This window comes from Doryrhamphus excisus, chromosome 13 (assembly GCF_030265055.1).
Source record: "Doryrhamphus excisus isolate RoL2022-K1 chromosome 13, RoL_Dexc_1.0, whole genome shotgun sequence".
Taxonomy (NCBI): domain Eukaryota; kingdom Metazoa; phylum Chordata; class Actinopteri; order Syngnathiformes; family Syngnathidae; genus Doryrhamphus; species Doryrhamphus excisus.
In genome coordinates, this window is record NC_080478.1 from 2,815,621 (window position 1) to 2,825,620 (window position 10,000).

A 10,000-nucleotide genomic window follows, 5' to 3' on the forward strand; every position below is an offset into this window, starting at 1 on the left:
CCGCCCCTGCTTAGCTTCCGAGATCGGACGAGATCGGGCTTTTTCAGGATAGTATGGCCGTAAGCTGCCAGATCAACTGAAAAGATCCTATTTGAAGGCGACGCAGGCCAAACTAGACTCTGGCAAAAAGTGTCAAACAGCGCCCTTTGCTGTCAGGCAAGAGCAGAAACCATAAAAAGCTTACAGCACCTGGTATTCCCAGGCGGTCTCCCATCCAAGTACTAACCAGGCCCGCCCCTGCTTAGCTTCCGAGATCGGGCGTTTTCAGGGTAGTATGGCCGTAAGCTGCCAGGTGAACTGAAAAGATCCTATTTGAAGGTGACGCAGGCCAAACTAGACTCCAGCAAAAAGTGTCAAACAGCGCCCTCTGCTGTCAGGCAAGAGCAGAAACCATAAAAAGCTTACAGCACCTGGTATTCCCAGGCGGTCTCCCATCCAAGTACTAACCAGGCCAGCCCCTGCTTACCTTCCGAGATCGGACGAGATCAGGCGTTTTAAGGGTAGTATGTCCGTAAGCTGCCAGGTCAACTGAAAAGATCCTATTTGAAGGTGATGCAGGCCAAACTAGACTCCAGCAAAAAGTGTCAAACAGCGCCCTCTGCTGTCAGGCAAGAGCAGAAACCATAAAAAGCTTACAGCACCTGGTATTCCCAGACGGTCTCCCATCCAAGTACTAACCAGGCCCGCCCCTGCTTAGCGTCCGAGATCGGGCGTTTTAAGGGTAGTTTGGCCGTAAGCTGCCAGGTCAACTGAAAAGATCCTATTTGAAGGCGACGCAGGCCAAACTAGACTCCAGCAAAAAGTGTCAAACAGCGCCCTCTGCTGTCAGGCATGAGCAGAAACCATAAAAGGCTTACAGCACCTGGTATTCCCAGGCGGTCTCCCATCCACGTACTAACCAGGCCCGCCTCTGCTTAGCTTCCGAGATCGGACGTTTTAAGGGTAGTATGGCCGTAAGCTGCCAGGTCAACTGAAAAGATCCTATTTGAAGGTGACGCAGGCCAAACTATACTCCAGCAAAAAGTGTCAAACATCACCCTCTGCTGTCAGGCAAGAGCAGAAACCATAAAAAGCTTACAGCACCTGGTATTCCCAGGCGGTCTCCCATCCAAGTACTAACCAGGCCCGACCCTGCTTAGTTTCCGAGATCAGACGAGATCGGGCGTTTTCAGGGTAGTATGGCCATAAGCTGCCAGGTCAACTGAAAAGATCCTATTTGAAGGTGACGCAGGCCAAACTAGACTCTGGCAAAAAGTGTCAAACGGCGCCCTTTGCTGTCAGGCAAGAGCAGAAACCATAAAAAGCTTACAGCTCCTGGTATTCCCAGGCGGTCTCCCATCCAAGTACTAACCAGGCCCGCCCCTGCTTAGCGTCCGAGATCGGGCGTTTTCAGGGTAGTATGGCCGTAAGCTGCCAGATCAACTGAAAAGATCCTATTTGAAGGTGACGCAGGCCAAACTAGACTCCAGCAAAAAGTGTCAAACAGCGCCCTCTGCTGTCAGGCAAGAGCAGAAACCATATAAAGCTTACAGCACCTGGTATTTCCAGGCGGTCTCCCATCCAAGTACTAACCAGGCCCGCCCCTGCTTAGCTTCCGAGATCGGACGAGATCGGGCTTTTTCAGGATAGTATGGCCGTAAGCTGCCAGATCAACTGAAAAGATCCTATTTGAAGGCGACGCAGGCCAAACTAGACTCTGGCAAAAAGTGTCAAACAGCGCCCTTTGCTGTCAGGCAAGAGCAGAAACCATAAAAAGCTTACAGCACCTGGTATTTCCAGGCGGTCTCCCATCCAAGTACTAACCAGGCCCGACCCTGCTTAGCTTCCGAGATCGGGCTTTTTCAGGGTAGTATGGCCGTAAGCTGCCAGGTGAACTGAAAAGATCCTATTTGAAGGTGACGCAGGCCAAACTAGACTCCAGCAAAAAGTGTCAAACAGCGCCCTCTGCTGTCAGGCAAGAGCAGAAACCATAAAAGGCTTACAGCACCTGGTATTCCCAGGCGGTCTCCCATCCAAGTACTAACCAGGCCCACCCCTGTTTAGCTTACGAGATCGGACGAGATCGGGCATTTTCAGGGTAGTATGACCGTAAGCTGCCAGATCAACTGAAAAGATCCTATTTGAAGGCGACGCAGGCCAAACTAGACTCCAGCAAAAAGTGTCAAACAGCGCCCTCTGCTGTCAGGCAAGAGCCGAAACCATAAAAGGCTTACAGCACCTGGTATTCCCAGGCGGTCTCTCATCCAAGTACTAACCAGGCCCGCCCCTGCTTAGCTTCCGAGATCGGACGATATCGGGCGTTTTCAGGGTAGTATGGCCGTAAGCTGCCAGGGCAACTGAAAAGATCCTATTTGAAGGCGACGCAGGCCAAACTAGACTCCAGCAAAAAGTGTCAAACAGCGCCCTCTGCTTTCAGGCAAAAGCAGAAACCATAAAAAGCTTAGAGCACCTGGTATTCCTAGGCGGTTTCCCATCCAAGTACTAACCAGGCCCGCCCCTGCTTAGCTTCCGAGATCGGATGAGATCGGGCGTTTTCAGGGTAGTATGGCTGTAAGCTGCCAAGGCAACTAAAAAGATCCTATTTGAAGGCGACGCAGGCCAAACTAAACTCCAGCAAAAAGTGTCAAACAGCGCCCTCTGCTGTCAGGCAAGAGCAGAAACCATAAAAAGCTTACAGCACCTGGTATTCCCAGGCGGTCTCCCATCCAAGTACTAACCAGGCCCGCCCCTGCTTAGTTTCCGAGATCGGACGAGATCGGGCGTTTTCAGGGTAGTATGACCGTAAGCTGCCAGATCAACTGAAAAGATCCTATTTGAAGGCGACGCAGGCCAAACTAGACTCCAGCAAAAAGTGTCAAACAGCGCCCTCTGCTGTCAGGCAAGAGCAGAAACCATATAAATCTTACAGCACCTGGTATTCCCAGGCGGTCTCCCATCCAAGTACTAACCAGGCCCGCCCCTGCTTAGCTTCCGAGATCGGGCTTTTTCAGGATAGTATGGCCGTAAGCTGCAAGATCAACTGAAAAGATCCTATTTGAAGGCGACGCAGGCCAAACTAGACTCTGGCAAAAAGTGTCAAACAGCGCCCTTTGCTGTCAGGCAAGAGCAGAAACCATCAAAAGCTTACAGCACCTGGTATTCCCAGGCGGTCTCCCATCCAAGTACTAACCAGGCCCGCCCCTGCTTAGCTTCCGAGATCGGACGAGATCAGGCGTTTTAAGGGTAGTATGGCCGTAAGCTGCCAGGTCAACTGAAAAGATCCTATTTGAAGGTGACGCAGGCCAAACTAGACTCCAGCAAAAAGTGTCAAACAGCGCCCTCTGCTGTCAGGCAAGAGCAGAAACCATAAAAAAGCTTACAGCACCTGGTATTCCCAGGCGGTCTCCCACCCAAGTACTAACCAGGCCAGCCCCTGCTTAGCTTCCGAGATCGGACGAGATCAGGCGTTTTAAGGGTAGTATGTCCGTAAGCTGCCAGGTCAACTGAAAAGATCCTATTTGAAGGTGACGCAGGCCAAACTAGACTCCAGCAAAAAGTGTCAAACAGCGCCCTCTGCTGTCAGGCAAGAGCAGAAACCATAAAAAGCTTTCAGCACCTGGTATTCCCAGGCGGTCTCCCATCCAAGTACTAACCAGGCCCACCCCTGTTTAGCTTACGAGATCGGACGAGATCGGGCGTTTTCAGGGTAGTATGACCGTAAGCTGCCAGATCAACTGAAAAGATCCTATTTGAAGGCGACGCAGGCCAAACTAGACTCCAGCAAAAAGTGTCAAACAGCGCCCTCTGCTGTCAGGCAAGAGCAGAAACCATATAAATCTTACAGCACCTGGTATTCCCAGGCGGTCTCCCATCCAAGTACTAACCAGGCCCGCCCCTGCTTAGCTTCCGAGATCGGGCTTTTTCAGGATAGTATGGCCGTAAGCTGCAAGATCAACTGAAAAGATCCTATTTGAAGGCGACGCAGGCCAAACTAGACTCTGGCAAAAAGTGTCAAACAGCGCCCTTTGCTGTCAGGCAAGAGCAGAAACCATCAAAAGCTTACAGCACCTGGTATTCCCAGGCGGTCTCCCATCCAAGTACTAACCAGGCCCGCCCCTGCTTAGCTTCCGAGATCGGACGAGATCAGGCGTTTTAAGGGTAGTATGGCCGTAAGCTGCCAGGTCAACTGAAAAGATCCTATTTGAAGGTGACGCAGGCCAAACTAGACTCCAGCAAAAAGTGTCAAACAGCGCCCTCTGCTGTCAGGCAAGAGCAGAAACCATAAAAAAGCTTACAGCACCTGGTATTCCCAGGCGGTCTCCCACCCAAGTACTAACCAGGCCAGCCCCTGCTTAGCTTCCGAGATCGGACGAGATCAGGCGTTTTAAGGGTAGTATGTCCGTAAGCTGCCAGGTCAACTGAAAAGATCCTATTTGAAGGTGACGCAGGCCAAACTAGACTCCAGCAAAAAGTGTCAAACAGCGCCCTCTGCTGTCAGGCAAGAGCAGAAACCATAAAAAGCTTTCAGCACCTGGTATTCCCAGGCGGTGTCCCATCCAAGTACTAACCAGGCCCGCCCCTGCTTAGCTTCCGAGATCTGACGAGATCGGGCGTTTTCAGGGTAGTATGGCCGTAAGCTGCCAGGTCAACTGAAAAGATCCTATTTGAAGGTGACGCAGGCCAAACTAGACGCTGGCAAAAAGTGTCAAACAGCACCCTCTGCTGTCAGGCAAGAGCAGAAACCATAAAAAGCTTTCAGCAACTGGTTTCCCAGGCGGTCTCCCATCCAAGTACTAACCAGGCCCGCCTCTGCTTAGCTTCCGAGATCTGACGAGATTGGGCGTTTTCAGGGTAGTATGGCCGTAAGCTGCCAGGTCAACTGAAAAGATCCAATTTGAAGGTGACGCAGGCCAAACTAGACGCTGGCAAAAAGTGTCAAACAGCGCCCTTTGCTGTCAGGCAAGAGCAGAAACCATAAAAAGCTTACAGCACCTGGTATTCCCAGACGGTCTCCCATCCAAGTACTAACCAGGCCCGCCCCTGCTTAGCGTCCGAGATCGGGCGTTTTCAGGGTAGTTTGGCCGTAAGCTGCCAGGTCAACTGAAAAGATCCTATTTGAAGGCGACGCAGGCCAAACTAGACTCCAGCAAAAAGTGTCAAACAGCGCCCTCTGCTGTCAGGCATGAGCAGAAACCATAAAAGGCTTACAGCACCTGGTATTCCCAGGCGGTCTCCCATCCAAGTACTAACCAGGCCCACCCCTGTTTAGCTTACGAGATCGGACGAGATCGGGCGTTTTCAGGGTAGTATGACCGTAAGCTGCCAGATCAACTGAAAAGATCCTATTTGAAGGCGACGCAGGCCAAACTAGACTCCAGCAAAAAGTGTCAAACAGCGCCCTCTGTTGTCAGGCAAGAGCAGAAACCATATAAAGCTTACAGCACCTGGTATTCCCAGGCGGTCTCCCATCCAAGTACTAAGCAGGCCCGCCCCTGCTTAGCTTCCGAGATCGGACGAGATCGGGCTTTTTCAGGATAGTATGGCCGTAAGCTGCAAGATCAACTGAAAAGATCCTATTTGAAGGCGACGCAGGCCAAACTAGACTCTGGCAAAAAGTGTCAAACAGCGCCCTTTGCTGTCAGGCAAGAGCAGAAACCATAAAAAGCTTACAGCACCTGGTATTCCCAGGCGGTCTCCCATCCAAGTACTAACCAGGCCCGCCCCTGCTTAGCTTCCGAGATCGGGCGATTTCAGGGTAGTATGGCCGTAAGCTGCCAGGTGAACTGAAAAGATCCTATTTGAAGGTGACGCAGGCCAAACTAGACTCCAGCAAAAAGTGTCAAACAGCGCCCTCTGCTGTCAGGCAAGAGCAGAAACCATAAAAAGCTTACAGCACCTGGTATTCCCAGGCGGTCTCCCATCCAAGTACTAACCAGGCCCGCCCCTTCTTAGTTTCCGAGATCAGACGAGATCGGGCGTTTTCAGGGTAGTATGGCCGTAAGCTGCCAGGTCAACTGAAAAGATCCTATTTGAAGGTGACGCAGGCCAAACTAGACTCTGGCAAAAAGTGTCAAACAGCGCCCTTTGCTGTCAGGCAAAAGCAGAAAACATAAAAAGCTTACAGCTCCTGGTATTCCCAGGCGGTCTCCCATCCAAGTACTAACCAGGCCCGCCCCTGCTTAGCGTCCGAGATCGGGCGTTTTCAGGGTAGTATGGCCGTAAGCTGCCAGATCAACTGAAAAGATCCTATTTGAAGGTGACGCAGGCCAAACTAGACTCCAGCAAAAAGTGTCAAACAGCGCCCTCTGCTGTCAGGCAAGAGCAGAAACCATATAAAGCTTACAGCACCTGGTATTTCCAGGCGGTCTCCCATCCAAGTACTAACCAGGCCCGCCCCTGCTTAGCTTCCGAGATCGGACGAGATCGGGCTTTTTCAGGATAGTATGGCCGTAAGCTGCCAGATCAACTAAAAAGATCCTATTTGAAGGCGACGCAGGCCAAACTAGACTCTGGCAAAAAGTGTCAAACAGCGCCCTTTGCTGTCAGGCAAGAGCAGAAACCATAAAAAGCTTACAGCACCTGGTATTCCCAGGCGGTCTCCCATCCAAGTACTAACCAGGCCCGCCCCTACTTAGCTTCCGAGATCGGGCGTTTTCAGGGTAGTATGGCCGTAAGCTGCCAGGTGAACTGAAAAGATCCTATTTGAAGGTGACGCAGGCCAAACTAGACTCCAGCAAAAAGTGTCAAACAGCGCCCTCTGCTGTCAGGCAAGAGCAGAAACCATATAAAGCTTACAGCACCTGGTATTCCCAGGCGGTCTCCCATCCAAGTACTAACCAGGCCCGCCCCTGCTTAGCTTCCGAGATCGGACGAGATCGGGCTTTTTCAGGATAGTATGGCCGTAAGCTGCCAGATCAACTGAAAAGATCCTATTTGAAGGCGACGCAGGCCAAACTAGACTCTGGCAAAAAGTGTCAAACAGCGCCCTTTGCTGTCAGGCAAGAGCAGAAACCATAAAAAGCTTACAGCACCTGGTATTCCCAGGCGGTCTCCCATCCAAGTACTAACCAGGCCCGCCCCTGCTTAGCTTCCGAGATCGGGCGTTTTCAGGGTAGTATGGCCGTAAGCTGCCAGGTGAACTGAAAAGATCCTATTTGAAGGTGACGCAGGCCAAACTAGACTCCAGCAAAAAGTGTCAAACAGCGCCCTCTGCTGTCAGGCAAGAGCAGAAACCATAAAAAGCTTACAGCACCTGGTATTCCCAGGCGGTCTCCCATCCAAGTACTAACCAGGCCAGCCCCTGCTTACCTTCCGAGATCGGACGAGATCAGGCGTTTTAAGGGTAGTATGTCCGTAAGCTGCCAGGTCAACTGAAAAGATCCTATTTGAAGGTGATGCAGGCCAAACTAGACTCCAGCAAAAAGTGTCAAACAGCGCCCTCTGCTGTCAGGCAAGAGCAGAAACCATAAAAAGCTTACAGCACCTGGTATTCCCAGACGGTCTCCCATCCAAGTACTAACCAGGCCCGCCCCTGCTTAGCGTCCGAGATCGGGCGTTTTAAGGGTAGTTTGGCCGTAAGCTGCCAGGTCAACTGAAAAGATCCTATTTGAAGGCGACGCAGGCCAAACTAGACTCCAGCAAAAAGTGTCAAACAGCGCCCTCTGCTGTCAGGCATGAGCAGAAACCATAAAAGGCTTACAGCACCTGGTATTCCCAGGCGGTCTCCCATCCACGTACTAACCAGGCCCGCCTCTGCTTAGCTTCCGAGATCGGACGTTTTAAGGGTAGTATGGCCGTAAGCTGCCAGGTCAACTGAAAAGATCCTATTTGAAGGTGACGCAGGCCAAACTATACTCCAGCAAAAAGTGTCAAACATCACCCTCTGCTGTCAGGCAAGAGCAGAAACCATAAAAAGCTTACAGCACCTGGTATTCCCAGGCGGTCTCCCATCCAAGTACTAACCAGGCCCGACCCTGCTTAGTTTCCGAGATCAGACGAGATCGGGCGTTTTCAGGGTAGTATGGCCATAAGCTGCCAGGTCAACTGAAAAGATCCTATTTGAAGGTGACGCAGGCCAAACTAGACTCTGGCAAAAAGTGTCAAACAGCGCCCTTTGCTGTCAGGCAAGAGCAGAAACCATAAAAAGCTTACAGCTCCTGGTATTCCCAGGCGGTCTCCCATCCAAGTACTAACCAGGCCCGCCCCTGCTTAGCGTCCGAGATCGGGCGTTTTCAGGGTAGTATGGCCGTAAGCTGCCAGATCAACTGAAAAGATCCTATTTGAAGGTGACGCAGGCCAAACTAGACTCCAGCAAAAAGTGTCAAACAGCGCCCTCTGCTGTCAGGCAAGAGCAGAAACCATATAAAGCTTACAGCACCTGGTATTTCCAGGCGGTCTCCCATCCAAGTACTAACCAGGCCCGCCCCTGCTTAGCTTCCGAGATCGGACGAGATCGGGCTTTTTCAGGATAGTATGGCCGTAAGCTGCCAGATCAACTGAAAAGATCCTATTTGAAGGCGACGCAGGCCAAACTAGACTCTGGCAAAAAGTGTCAAACAGCGCCCTTTGCTGTCAGGCAAGAGCAGAAACCATAAAAAGCTTACAGCACCTGGTATTCCCAGGCGGTCTCCCATCCAAGTACTAACCAGGCCCGACCCTGCTTAGCTTCCGAGATCGGGCTTTTTCAGGGTAGTATGGCCGTAAGCTGCCAGGTGAACTGAAAAGATCCTATTTGAAGGTGACGCAGGCCAAACTAGACTCCAGCAAAAAGTGTCAAACAGCGCCCTCTGCTGTCAGGCAAGAGCAGAAACCATAAAAGGCTTACAGCACCTGGTATTCCCAGGCGGTCTCCCATCCAAGTACTAACCAGGCCCACCCCTGTTTAGCTTACGAGATCGGACGAGATCGGGCATTTTCAGGGTAGTATGACCGTAAGCTGCCAGATCAACTGAAAAGATCCTATTTGAAGGCGACGCAGGCCAAACTAGACTCCAGCAAAAAGTGTCAAACAGCGCCCTCTGCTGTCAGGCAAGAGCCGAAACCATAAAAGGCTTACAGCACCTGGTATTCCCAGGCGGTCTCTCATCCAAGTACTAACCAGGCCCGCCCCTGCTTAGCTTCCTAGATCGGACGATATCGGGCGTTTTCAGGGTAGTATGGCCGTAAGCTGCCAGGGCAACTGAAAAGATCCTATTTGAAGGCGACGCAGGCCAAACTAGACTCCAGCAAAAAGTGTCAAACAGCGCCCTCTGCTTTCAGGCAAAAGCAGAAACCATAAAAAGCTTAGAGCACCTGGTATTCCTAGGCGGTTTCCCATCCAAGTACTAACCAGGCCCGCCCCTGCTTAGCTTCCGAGATCGGATGAGATCGGGCGTTTTCAGGGTAGTATGGCTGTAAGCTGCCAAGGCAACTAAAAAGATCCTATTTGAAGGCGACGCAGGCCAAACTAAACTCCAGCAAAAAGTGTCAAACAGCGCCCTCTGCTGTCAGGCAAGAGCAGAAACCATAAAAAGCTTACAGCACCTGGTATTCCCAGGCGGTCTCCCATCCAAGTACTAACCAGGCCCGCCCCTGCTTAGTTTCCGAGATCAGACGAGATCGGGCGTTTTCAGGGTAGTATGGCCGTAAGCTGCCAGGTCAACTGAAAAGATCCTATTTGAAGGTGACGCAGGCCAAACTAGACTCTGGCAAAAAGTGTCAAACAGCGCCCTTTGCTGTCAGGCAAAAGCAGAAAACATAAAAAGCTTACAGCTCCTGGTATTCCCAGGCGGTCTCCCATCCAAGTACTAACCAGGCCCGCCCCTGCTTAGCGTCCGAGATCGGGCGTTTTCAGGGTAGTATGGCCGTAAGCTGCCAGATCAACTGAAAAGATCCTATTTGAAGGTGACGCAGGCCAAACTAGACTCCAGCAAAAAGTGTCAAACAGCGCCCTCTGCTGTCAGGCAAGAGCAGAAACCATATAAAGCTTACAGCACCTGGTATTTCCAGGCGGTCTCCCATCCAAGTACTAACCAGGCCCGCC

General features: G+C 51.5%; 26 non-coding genes and 19 pseudogenes across 26 annotated transcripts in view; all 45 read right to left on the bottom strand.

Annotated features, from left to right (window-relative positions):
- Window positions 1–65, bottom strand: part of LOC131097858 (5S ribosomal RNA) — a 119-nt gene extending 54 nt beyond the window's left edge. The window contains exon 1 of the ribosomal RNA XR_009116747.1: window positions 1–65. This exon is cut by the window's left edge and continues 54 nt beyond it. This is a non-coding gene — a ribosomal RNA (5S ribosomal RNA).
- Window positions 66–177: 112 nt separating this feature from the next.
- Window positions 178–286, bottom strand: LOC131100534 (5S ribosomal RNA; annotated as a pseudogene).
- Window positions 287–398: 112 nt separating this feature from the next.
- On the bottom strand, window positions 399–517 carry LOC131100114 (5S ribosomal RNA). Its single transcript, XR_009118880.1, has one exon. It is a non-coding gene; the product is annotated as a 5S ribosomal RNA (ribosomal RNA).
- A 112-nt stretch (window positions 518–629) lies between these two features.
- LOC131142271 (5S ribosomal RNA) lies at window positions 630–738 on the bottom strand (annotated as a pseudogene).
- A 112-nt stretch (window positions 739–850) lies between these two features.
- LOC131142495 (5S ribosomal RNA) lies at window positions 851–959 on the bottom strand (annotated as a pseudogene).
- Window positions 960–1,071: 112 nt separating this feature from the next.
- On the bottom strand, window positions 1,072–1,190 carry LOC131143096 (5S ribosomal RNA). The gene has a single exon (XR_009133151.1). It is a non-coding gene; the product is annotated as a 5S ribosomal RNA (ribosomal RNA).
- Window positions 1,191–1,302: 112 nt separating this feature from the next.
- On the bottom strand, window positions 1,303–1,411 carry LOC131141717 (5S ribosomal RNA; annotated as a pseudogene).
- Window positions 1,412–1,523: 112 nt separating this feature from the next.
- On the bottom strand, window positions 1,524–1,642 carry LOC131099363 (5S ribosomal RNA). The gene has a single exon (XR_009118197.1). It is a non-coding gene; the product is annotated as a 5S ribosomal RNA (ribosomal RNA).
- Window positions 1,643–1,754: 112 nt separating this feature from the next.
- On the bottom strand, window positions 1,755–1,863 carry LOC131141618 (5S ribosomal RNA; annotated as a pseudogene).
- A 112-nt stretch (window positions 1,864–1,975) lies between these two features.
- LOC131098587 (5S ribosomal RNA) lies at window positions 1,976–2,094 on the bottom strand. Its single transcript, XR_009117454.1, has one exon. It is a non-coding gene; the product is annotated as a 5S ribosomal RNA (ribosomal RNA).
- Window positions 2,095–2,206: 112 nt separating this feature from the next.
- LOC131099581 (5S ribosomal RNA) lies at window positions 2,207–2,325 on the bottom strand. Its single transcript, XR_009118406.1, has one exon. It is a non-coding gene; the product is annotated as a 5S ribosomal RNA (ribosomal RNA).
- A 112-nt stretch (window positions 2,326–2,437) lies between these two features.
- LOC131099141 (5S ribosomal RNA) lies at window positions 2,438–2,556 on the bottom strand. The gene has a single exon (XR_009117979.1). It is a non-coding gene; the product is annotated as a 5S ribosomal RNA (ribosomal RNA).
- A 112-nt stretch (window positions 2,557–2,668) lies between these two features.
- Window positions 2,669–2,787, bottom strand: LOC131097596 (5S ribosomal RNA). Its single transcript, XR_009116494.1, has one exon. It is a non-coding gene; the product is annotated as a 5S ribosomal RNA (ribosomal RNA).
- A 112-nt stretch (window positions 2,788–2,899) lies between these two features.
- On the bottom strand, window positions 2,900–3,008 carry LOC131142370 (5S ribosomal RNA; annotated as a pseudogene).
- A 112-nt stretch (window positions 3,009–3,120) lies between these two features.
- On the bottom strand, window positions 3,121–3,239 carry LOC131143377 (5S ribosomal RNA). Its single transcript, XR_009133426.1, has one exon. It is a non-coding gene; the product is annotated as a 5S ribosomal RNA (ribosomal RNA).
- Window positions 3,240–3,352: 113 nt separating this feature from the next.
- On the bottom strand, window positions 3,353–3,471 carry LOC131099789 (5S ribosomal RNA). The gene has a single exon (XR_009118561.1). It is a non-coding gene; the product is annotated as a 5S ribosomal RNA (ribosomal RNA).
- A 112-nt stretch (window positions 3,472–3,583) lies between these two features.
- LOC131099522 (5S ribosomal RNA) lies at window positions 3,584–3,702 on the bottom strand. The gene has a single exon (XR_009118349.1). It is a non-coding gene; the product is annotated as a 5S ribosomal RNA (ribosomal RNA).
- Window positions 3,703–3,814: 112 nt separating this feature from the next.
- Window positions 3,815–3,923, bottom strand: LOC131142372 (5S ribosomal RNA; annotated as a pseudogene).
- A 112-nt stretch (window positions 3,924–4,035) lies between these two features.
- LOC131143378 (5S ribosomal RNA) lies at window positions 4,036–4,154 on the bottom strand. The gene has a single exon (XR_009133427.1). It is a non-coding gene; the product is annotated as a 5S ribosomal RNA (ribosomal RNA).
- A 113-nt stretch (window positions 4,155–4,267) lies between these two features.
- LOC131099790 (5S ribosomal RNA) lies at window positions 4,268–4,386 on the bottom strand. The gene has a single exon (XR_009118562.1). It is a non-coding gene; the product is annotated as a 5S ribosomal RNA (ribosomal RNA).
- Window positions 4,387–4,498: 112 nt separating this feature from the next.
- Window positions 4,499–4,617, bottom strand: LOC131098340 (5S ribosomal RNA). Its single transcript, XR_009117216.1, has one exon. It is a non-coding gene; the product is annotated as a 5S ribosomal RNA (ribosomal RNA).
- Window positions 4,618–4,729: 112 nt separating this feature from the next.
- LOC131141286 (5S ribosomal RNA) lies at window positions 4,730–4,847 on the bottom strand (annotated as a pseudogene).
- Window positions 4,848–4,959: 112 nt separating this feature from the next.
- On the bottom strand, window positions 4,960–5,068 carry LOC131142063 (5S ribosomal RNA; annotated as a pseudogene).
- Window positions 5,069–5,180: 112 nt separating this feature from the next.
- On the bottom strand, window positions 5,181–5,299 carry LOC131097762 (5S ribosomal RNA). The gene has a single exon (XR_009116655.1). It is a non-coding gene; the product is annotated as a 5S ribosomal RNA (ribosomal RNA).
- Window positions 5,300–5,411: 112 nt separating this feature from the next.
- Window positions 5,412–5,530, bottom strand: LOC131099219 (5S ribosomal RNA). Its single transcript, XR_009118054.1, has one exon. It is a non-coding gene; the product is annotated as a 5S ribosomal RNA (ribosomal RNA).
- Window positions 5,531–5,642: 112 nt separating this feature from the next.
- Window positions 5,643–5,751, bottom strand: LOC131101050 (5S ribosomal RNA; annotated as a pseudogene).
- Window positions 5,752–5,863: 112 nt separating this feature from the next.
- Window positions 5,864–5,982, bottom strand: LOC131099065 (5S ribosomal RNA). The gene has a single exon (XR_009117905.1). It is a non-coding gene; the product is annotated as a 5S ribosomal RNA (ribosomal RNA).
- Window positions 5,983–6,094: 112 nt separating this feature from the next.
- On the bottom strand, window positions 6,095–6,203 carry LOC131141718 (5S ribosomal RNA; annotated as a pseudogene).
- Window positions 6,204–6,315: 112 nt separating this feature from the next.
- LOC131099364 (5S ribosomal RNA) lies at window positions 6,316–6,434 on the bottom strand. The gene has a single exon (XR_009118198.1). It is a non-coding gene; the product is annotated as a 5S ribosomal RNA (ribosomal RNA).
- Window positions 6,435–6,546: 112 nt separating this feature from the next.
- On the bottom strand, window positions 6,547–6,655 carry LOC131140803 (5S ribosomal RNA; annotated as a pseudogene).
- Window positions 6,656–6,767: 112 nt separating this feature from the next.
- Window positions 6,768–6,886, bottom strand: LOC131097859 (5S ribosomal RNA). Its single transcript, XR_009116748.1, has one exon. It is a non-coding gene; the product is annotated as a 5S ribosomal RNA (ribosomal RNA).
- Window positions 6,887–6,998: 112 nt separating this feature from the next.
- On the bottom strand, window positions 6,999–7,107 carry LOC131100535 (5S ribosomal RNA; annotated as a pseudogene).
- A 112-nt stretch (window positions 7,108–7,219) lies between these two features.
- LOC131100115 (5S ribosomal RNA) lies at window positions 7,220–7,338 on the bottom strand. The gene has a single exon (XR_009118881.1). It is a non-coding gene; the product is annotated as a 5S ribosomal RNA (ribosomal RNA).
- Window positions 7,339–7,450: 112 nt separating this feature from the next.
- Window positions 7,451–7,559, bottom strand: LOC131142272 (5S ribosomal RNA; annotated as a pseudogene).
- Window positions 7,560–7,671: 112 nt separating this feature from the next.
- LOC131142496 (5S ribosomal RNA) lies at window positions 7,672–7,780 on the bottom strand (annotated as a pseudogene).
- A 112-nt stretch (window positions 7,781–7,892) lies between these two features.
- On the bottom strand, window positions 7,893–8,011 carry LOC131143097 (5S ribosomal RNA). The gene has a single exon (XR_009133152.1). It is a non-coding gene; the product is annotated as a 5S ribosomal RNA (ribosomal RNA).
- Window positions 8,012–8,123: 112 nt separating this feature from the next.
- LOC131141719 (5S ribosomal RNA) lies at window positions 8,124–8,232 on the bottom strand (annotated as a pseudogene).
- A 112-nt stretch (window positions 8,233–8,344) lies between these two features.
- On the bottom strand, window positions 8,345–8,463 carry LOC131099365 (5S ribosomal RNA). Its single transcript, XR_009118199.1, has one exon. It is a non-coding gene; the product is annotated as a 5S ribosomal RNA (ribosomal RNA).
- Window positions 8,464–8,575: 112 nt separating this feature from the next.
- On the bottom strand, window positions 8,576–8,684 carry LOC131101005 (5S ribosomal RNA; annotated as a pseudogene).
- Window positions 8,685–8,796: 112 nt separating this feature from the next.
- On the bottom strand, window positions 8,797–8,915 carry LOC131098588 (5S ribosomal RNA). The gene has a single exon (XR_009117455.1). It is a non-coding gene; the product is annotated as a 5S ribosomal RNA (ribosomal RNA).
- A 112-nt stretch (window positions 8,916–9,027) lies between these two features.
- On the bottom strand, window positions 9,028–9,146 carry LOC131100926 (5S ribosomal RNA; annotated as a pseudogene).
- A 112-nt stretch (window positions 9,147–9,258) lies between these two features.
- On the bottom strand, window positions 9,259–9,377 carry LOC131099143 (5S ribosomal RNA). Its single transcript, XR_009117981.1, has one exon. It is a non-coding gene; the product is annotated as a 5S ribosomal RNA (ribosomal RNA).
- Window positions 9,378–9,489: 112 nt separating this feature from the next.
- LOC131097441 (5S ribosomal RNA) lies at window positions 9,490–9,608 on the bottom strand. The gene has a single exon (XR_009116346.1). It is a non-coding gene; the product is annotated as a 5S ribosomal RNA (ribosomal RNA).
- Window positions 9,609–9,720: 112 nt separating this feature from the next.
- LOC131141720 (5S ribosomal RNA) lies at window positions 9,721–9,829 on the bottom strand (annotated as a pseudogene).
- Window positions 9,830–9,941: 112 nt separating this feature from the next.
- LOC131099366 (5S ribosomal RNA) overlaps window positions 9,942–10,000 on the bottom strand; it is a 119-nt gene continuing 60 nt past the window's right edge. Inside the window, exon 1 of the ribosomal RNA XR_009118200.1 lies at window positions 9,942–10,000. This exon is cut by the window's right edge and continues 60 nt beyond it. This is a non-coding gene — a ribosomal RNA (5S ribosomal RNA).